Raw genomic sequence first — 7,759 nt, 5'->3', positions numbered from 1 at the left:
CCTCTCTACACACAGTGAGTTGCATTTACAGAAAGTAACACAGTTTTTTCCCTTCTAAAAACAGGATCAGATGAGGTCACAGTGAAACACGTGAGAGTGGGGTGGCAATGCTCTTCCCAGTTGCACTGCATGGACTGCAGAGCACACAGTGACAGTGGCTCCATTAAGGGGCAAAATCAATCTTTGCTTTCCCTGTAATTCCAAGGGGAAGAAATCCTCATGTCTGGAAACAAATGCAGAATTTAACATACATACCTTCATATTGTAACAACAGAAATTAACTTAGAAGGAAGCCACACTTGTGAGGACACTCAATATTATAGTCTATCTCAAAAATAGGCGCTTTATTTAAAACAAACGGAACAGGCTTGGCAGTAGAGTTGTTTGTTTTGTTATGTTTTACACCTTTCATAAAGCATGTCATGAATTTCAACAATCTTCATATCCTTTAATAGTAGTTTTTGATCACAGTCTTCACCTGTGCTCTGCATTCTAGTATTTCTTGAGAACTGATTTTATGAGATCAAAAAAGAATTTTAAGTTCAGATTAGTTGAGTTGATTACAATACTCAGAGTACTATGGTTCAGAAACAGCAAGATGTTCAAATACTAATGCTAAAGGCTTAGAATTGACCTATAGATTTGGGTATGTGCTAAAACATCAACCTGAAGTGTATTTATAAGATAAGCCATAGTCTCCCTTTCTCCCTCCCTCTTTTCTTCAGCATTTTCAGACCACTTTCAGAAATATTGTAGATTTCCCCTGTTTAAGAAACAAACCATTAAAGCACCTTGAAACCAAAGATGATTTTTTTTTTAAAATGTCATCTGAAAAACTCTGAAGCCAATAAACCACACAACACAAAAGCTGTCTTTCTCTTCATCTGCCCTTCCACCCTACTTCATATGTATTCCCTCCAGTGAGATTGGAATACAGTTGCAGTTGGAATCTCAGTTCTACAGAGTCTACAGAATCTACTGTGGTAAAGCAGTGGGATTTAACAGTTACTTCAGTAGAATGTTTTTCAGACTGAAGACTTTGAAGCTTCTGTCCAGAAAGCTTAATAACCCAAACTGAGGAAAATACAGGGGCAAAAAAAAAAGGAAAAAAAGAAAAGAAAATAAAATGAAAGAAATTTCTCACTAGAAGATGCTTGAACGTAAATGAAGCAAGACTAATCTATTTTTACTGTAGCTTAAATTACTAGTAAACTCACAGGGAAAAAAGTTTTCGGTGTATTCTCTCTGACACTACTTTTTAATTGATTCCTTGCTATGAACATGTTGCATTAGGACAATTGTGTTGATACTGGCTCTTATTAGTTTTTTTGTTTAGTTTTGTTTTTGTAAACCAGAAATCAATTGCACTTAGATAGGGCAACAGTATGCAGCAAATGAAATACAGTTTTTGTTACACTTTTATAACAAAGATGGTTTGGACATGTTAATTTCAGCTAAAGTATGAATAAATACACTTAATCTATTTTTGGACTTGTGTTGTGCTAAGAGCCAATTTTAAATCAGAGCTCAGCCTAAGCTATACAGATGGAATCTTAAAACACTCCTCCTGTGGACATAGGTTCCCCCACAACAGTCCATTCAGTGACAGGGAGCTCAGAGCAGAATAGCTGTTTCATGCAATCTCTGATTCTTTCATCATCAAAAGCTAAACTGAAGCACCTCAGCAGTGCAACCAGAAGAGCAGATACTGGTCGGGAAGAAAACAAATGTGCAAAACAAGAATCTTCATCTATTTCCCATCGTGATTTATCAACATATACACACGTGCAATTGTCAGATTCAGTTTCACTAGTGGGTGCACAGGGCAAGATGTAGTTATCAGGCCTTTCTGCAGCCCTGTGCCACGGTCCGAGGGGGGATGGGGCCATGACATAGCACGGATGGGTCCGGAGACAAGGTAGGGGTGCAGATGGAATGCTTTATTGATTTTTTATCAGTTCAGGCGGGGAAAGGGCCAGAACATGGAGTGAAGCATGAGACAGACAAACGGGGGAACAAATCGGGATAGGGACACAGGCAAAAGGAGGAGGAACGTGGGAGGAGCCGGGGAAGGAAAGGGCGAATGGTGGATGTCTCCTCTCTGCAGCTTCTCCGGCCAATCAGAGAGGGGAGCGGGGAAGCAGGGAACAGGGAAGCAGGCATGCCTTGGCACGCCCGGGAATATAAGTATAGGGGCAACATACAATGTGTGTATTTATAAGCACATAAAAACTGTAAAGTCCATATAATAAAGTCCTGTCAATTGCTGTATATCTTCCTCCATGCCTGGAACTGTTCCCATCGTGAATCTTGCTCCTTCACAGCCCTGCATATCTCCATCACTGCAGACAGAGCTGTCCTCACTGGATGTCTTTGAGGCTCCCTCCCAGGTGGACAGTAGTAGTGGAAGTTTTGTTTGCTGGATGAAAAGAGTTAGTTGCAGACTGTAGAACTTCATGCCTAAATGTTATTTTCTTGTTCACATGGTACAGTAGCTAAATGATCAGGACATCAATAAAAAGCTACCAGTAGAAACGCTGTATGAAGGAGGGAGAGGGACAGAGCCTTCCCATAAAGTTGAAATGAAGATACAACAAAACAATAAACAAGAAGTCAAGTGCATTGCATGGTGAAAGTAAACTGTTGGGAAATGTCCAGTATGTGGACCTACAAAGCAATAGGAAACTGAGGTGGACATACAGTAATTCTCTGTAATGTTTAAAGAACCACCCCCAGAGAACATATGAAATGATGCAGCAGTTGTTTTTCCTTTAATAGATAACACCAGATATTTAATCCAGCCTAGTGCAGGCACTGACACGCTTCTAGCCCTATGACCTATGTACCAACTTCACACAGGACAGAGGGACTCTAGACTGGACAAGTAAGGATTAGGATAGTCCAGAGGCAGTGAATGAGAATCGCTCTGCCAAGAGTCTCACTTCTCTAGTGCAGGACAGCACTGGGCTGAGGGAATTGCAGCCTTGGAGGAGTCCAAGCAATGCCAGCCTGGCAGCCAAGTTGTTCCTATGAAGACCCTTCATCCCACAGCTAGGGTTTCAGAGAGCTCATCAGACCAGCATCAGCACAGTTCCTCTACCAGTGATGTGCTACAGCCCCAGCATGGAACTTGCATCTGGACCCAGTCCCAAAAGTTCAAGATTCACAGGTTAAACATGTCTTTGCAGTGCCTATATTCAGAGAAAAGGTAAATCTGCGGTTAAGCTGGTAGTCTGGGACTCACAAAATCCAAATTCTCCCACAGCCTTCTCATTTGAACTTGAGTAATTCACTTCATCAGGCTGTCCTCTGGTTCCACAGTAAGTGTTGAAAGAAGATTTTTTTTTTTTACCTGGTTACCTTGTCTTTTCAGAGCACAGGATGCTCCTCAGAAGTTCTCACACTGCAGGTATGAGGTGTGCTCATAAACAGGAGTGTGATTGAGGCTTTCAGGCACTACTGTACCAAAAATATTTAATACTTGCTGAAAAATAAAATGTCATATTGAAAGTAGAGCTAAGATGACAGGAGTTAAAGGTCAAGAAGCTTTTCCAGAAAAGTAAATATTCCAGAAGATATATAACTTGCTTTTTGTTAAACTCAGTACTATCTCTTTCTAGTTTTGAGAGGATTAAATGTGGGTTCTAAAAATTCTAAATATTTACAGACAAAATATATAAGTGAAATGGATGTATACAGAAGTTCTTCAAATATTATCCTTCACTAATATCTCTACTAAAATAGCAACTGGAAACATGCAATTAAAATCAGGGCTTGGCAATACTGTGTACAAGGACAGTGCTTGTATCTCAATAGGGAATCACTTCTGTCTTTGTGCTGTTTATCAAGGCCATTCAGAACTTGTGATAACTCCAATAGAATGTAGCTCTTCTTATCCCCTGATCCAAAGAGGTTTTTATTGCAGACTCAGCAGTATAGGGCCAGGACTTACAGCTGAATACTCTCCTTTTATTCACCAGAGGACAATATGGAGACTCAAAATCGTGTTCAAGTATTCTAGACAGTTACTCTTAAAAACAGGAAAGAAATAATCTGCACACACTGTGACTTTCATTGAGTATAAATATTTCCACTTGTCTGCAAATGTAACTGTGAAGTACAAAGAGGATCTTACACAGCATTATAACACCTTTACAAAGGCATATATTTCCTCTCCTGCTGTTTTTTCTTATGTAGACTTTTTTATCTATTTTGCCTTTAACACTATGAAGCTTTTAGATAATTTCCTCTGAAAATTATTCTTCTCTGAAGGCTAGTGTCAGTTGAAATATGAATAATCAAACTCTTTATTACTGAGCTTGTCAGTATCACAGTAGCTCACAGAGACATCTAGATTTTGAAGCAGAACTGAATATGGTGTCTCAAACATCTGGAGTCATATTTTCCTCAAATTACACTTTCCTGTATTAAATCATTTGAGGCCATCCATAAACACCCAAGTGTTTAAATCAGCTTATTCACTTTCAAATGCTTATGTCTTCCTTAGAGCTGACAAAGAATTTTTACATTATCCAATCACAAAACTTGCAGCATTCTACCACCAACTTTATGGAAACTGTATCACTCTTCAAAGCCCTAGACCAAATTCCCTGGGTTTACAAGTTTAACCACAACTCACTCAGTTGAGAATCCTTTTGCTCAGAGGCAGGAGAATTCCATTTCTTAATCAGGCTCTCAAAATTCACCTACAGATGCACACACCATAGTTCCTTTGGAGAGAAACAGTTAAATCTCTGCTACTTGATACAGATCAGGGACATTGAACAAGGGTAGATTGGGAATTGTGCCATAGACTTAAGTGATAATCATAATAAAAGAGTTGGAAAAGGAACCTGCCTGGCTTTCATAACATATTTTGTGGGATTAAAGCTGTGGTGGTGAAGAAAAGCCAAAGCTTTAAACTGCTGAACTTCATTAATTCCAACCTGGAAATAACTAGGATGAACAAACAAGAAATCCCAATGGAATACTTCTACAGTACTTTGCAGAGTAAAACAAGACAGATTACCTTAGTGATCTTAGTGAGTAATACTCATTATTCTTCCCTGCAAACCTCCTGCCTCAGGAATTCATCTTGCATCACAAGTGTATTCTGTGTCTGGGATCCTCCGCTCTTTGCTGTTCTCCGCTACTTGCAGAAAAGAAGGCACTCTCTGAATACCTAATGAACATAAAAATATACGTGAGCTGTTTCAAAATAGGGAAGTGTTTAAAGTGGATGACAGTCCCAGAGGTCAGACTTGTCAATTATTTGAGCAGTCTCTCCACTTTTAAAATATGTATCACATTTGTTTCTTTATCCAAAAGTGAAGTGTGTCATCACTCCATAGCCTGCTTTCCAAATGTTGAAAAATCAGTTCAAATCTGTCCCACATCTCCCTTTCTGACAGTCAGTCAGTTGCAAAGAGACTCTAGGAGAGAAATCAATCTTCTGCAATACTTTTGTTGTCTTGGTAGATACCTCAGTGTGGAAGGTAAGGTATCAATTGCCCCTGCACAATGTGAGAGCCGAAGTGCGATGGATAAACTCCAGCAAATCCCATGACTCACTTTCCCTGAGTTAGGGAAAAAAAAGGTTAAGGAACCCCTCAGAGAAAGTCTAGCCTGTATTTCAGGACTACCATATTGCTTTCAGAAATCAAGATAGATATCTTCCCTACAAGCCTGCAGAAGTGCCTACCCTCACAGATCAGAAATTCCCTGTCCTACTGTGCCCGCATGGTTTGTGAAAGAGGCACAGTATGTGCAGGACTTGGCCATTGCTACATCACAGGGTGAGTAGGCTTTCATATATGCATATTTATATATTTCCAATCTTTCAAAACTATTTACAGTTAATTTCCAAGCCTCTATAAAAATAATAATTTACACTGGCTTTTCATGAATGAAAATAGCAAAAAAATAGTAATTTCTATCACTATGGTTTTTAAAATATAACCTATAGCACTTGAACAATGTGTCTGGTTGCACTTTCAGAGATTAATACCAATGTATTTTTTACATTCCTTGAGCGAGATGTGAAAGTCATGTGGAAGTTTTAAAAATTCACAGTGAATTACTTGATTTATGCTCTTCCACATACATTAATTTTTAGTACCATGCAAATATTTGTATTGGCACAGTATGCTCTGCTCTGGAGAATTTAACTGGATTCACAAATTGTTACAATATCCCTCTGTTAATTTAATCCTTTCACAGTAAATATTAATACAATACTATCTAGTAAAAAAAGATAAAGAAAAAATTAACTCGCAAATTAGATAAAGGTCTGTAACAATTACAGCATTAAAATTCTAAAGAAAAACTTTGGATAGGTTTTTAGTCTGACTACTCCCAGCTACTTAGATTTTCTTCAGTTTTTATGGAGGGGATTATACGTATATACTGATGTTGGCTGCAAGAGCAGTGGGTCAGACCCAATGACCCAAATAGATCCCTTCCACATCTATGTTTCAATAACAATGCTGTCAAATTAACAATAGCAGCAAAAAATGCAAGATTGCAAGTATCTCTGCATTTTTTACAGCATGTAAACACTCCTAACAATTAACTAAACATTGTGAGTGTCATGGTTTGACACAAAGGTTGTTGAGTTTTGCTATTCTTGCTTTCAGTGAAAATAGCATTTAAGACATTTTATAAAAGACCAGCCTTTTTCTCCAAGCAAGGAACAAATAGACAGTGTTTGTTAAACCTTTTTATTCAATGCAGCGAACTGAAAATTTTTGCCCTTCTGGTTTACTTTAATTTTGGCTCTTTGTACCAAACAGGATGAGCATAAAGCAGTCAAACATGTATAGAGGTTGAAACACCCTTGAAAGGCTACCCTGTTCTTGCTTATAATCTCCTCCCACAACACACAAGCCCTACCTACTAGCCTTTTTAGTATTGGTTTTAGATGTCCAGGATCTATCTCTATTCCTTTTAAGTTTCTGAAGGGGAAAATGAAAGTGTGAGAGAGGAACCAGGATAAAGCAAACCTTGCAAACACACAGGGTTTTTTTTCAAATATTTATTTTTCTCATCTTGAGGCCTTTAGGTATGTTTGATTTAGGCACTGAAAGAGCAGTCATCCCAGCTGGTAGAAACTGTTTCACTAAGCAAACAAGCACAAGGATTAGAACCCTAAAAGTGTTCATGTTGCATCACACTTGGTGGTAGCTAAAATTTCCCCTCTAACCAGCTCAAATGAGTTGCCAAGTCAACTGAGCAATCTCACAGATATTTTTGTGACATTTTACTAGCAGCTCTGACAAATAAATGGATCTCATTAAAAAGTGGGTGCTGATTTCTAGTGATAACTTTTGCTAGTTTGAGAGATATCTGCAAATATTTTCTATTGACTTATTTTGCTACAAAACCTGTTCTGTATACACACGTGCTTTGTGCAAATAAAAGCTATTGAGACATATATATTCAGATCTTGGTTGCAGAATTGTGCAAGTGGCTTTCTAAAGGCTAAATAAAGGTTTTTGCATACAGTGAGTACATGAAAATATCCTGAGGGTCTGCATGATGTGTTGTAGCAACACTGTTCCAGGAAGAGCCAACAGTAGCCTACAACCAAAGTTCTTTGAATGATTTATCTGGAATTATCTTTGAATGATTTATGTCCTTTGAGAAAAATTAGTATGAAGTATGTGAAAAAATCTCATAAAAGCTCCCTTTCAAGTGAATGAAAGAATAATTGTTCCAGGAGCAAAAATTACATTGGTGCCCTCCAGTAGCATGGATGACA

The 7,759-nt window shown here is 38.3% G+C and overlaps 1 long non-coding RNA gene across 1 annotated transcript; it reads right to left on the bottom strand.

The window, feature by feature from the left end:
- Nucleotides 1-239: 239 nt before the first annotated feature.
- LOC135411907 (uncharacterized) lies at nt 240-6,548 on the bottom strand. Its single transcript, XR_010429379.1, has 3 exons — nt 5,030-6,548; nt 3,353-3,484; nt 240-2,419 (listed from the first exon to the last, which is right to left on the bottom strand). It is a non-coding gene; the product is annotated as an uncharacterized LOC135411907 (long non-coding RNA).
- Between the last annotated feature and the right edge of the window lie 1,211 nt (nt 6,549-7,759).

This window comes from Pseudopipra pipra, chromosome 3 (assembly GCF_036250125.1).
Source record: "Pseudopipra pipra isolate bDixPip1 chromosome 3, bDixPip1.hap1, whole genome shotgun sequence".
NCBI lineage: Eukaryota > Metazoa > Chordata > Aves > Passeriformes > Pipridae > Pseudopipra > Pseudopipra pipra.
This window is presented reverse-complemented; position numbering and strand designations above follow the sequence as displayed.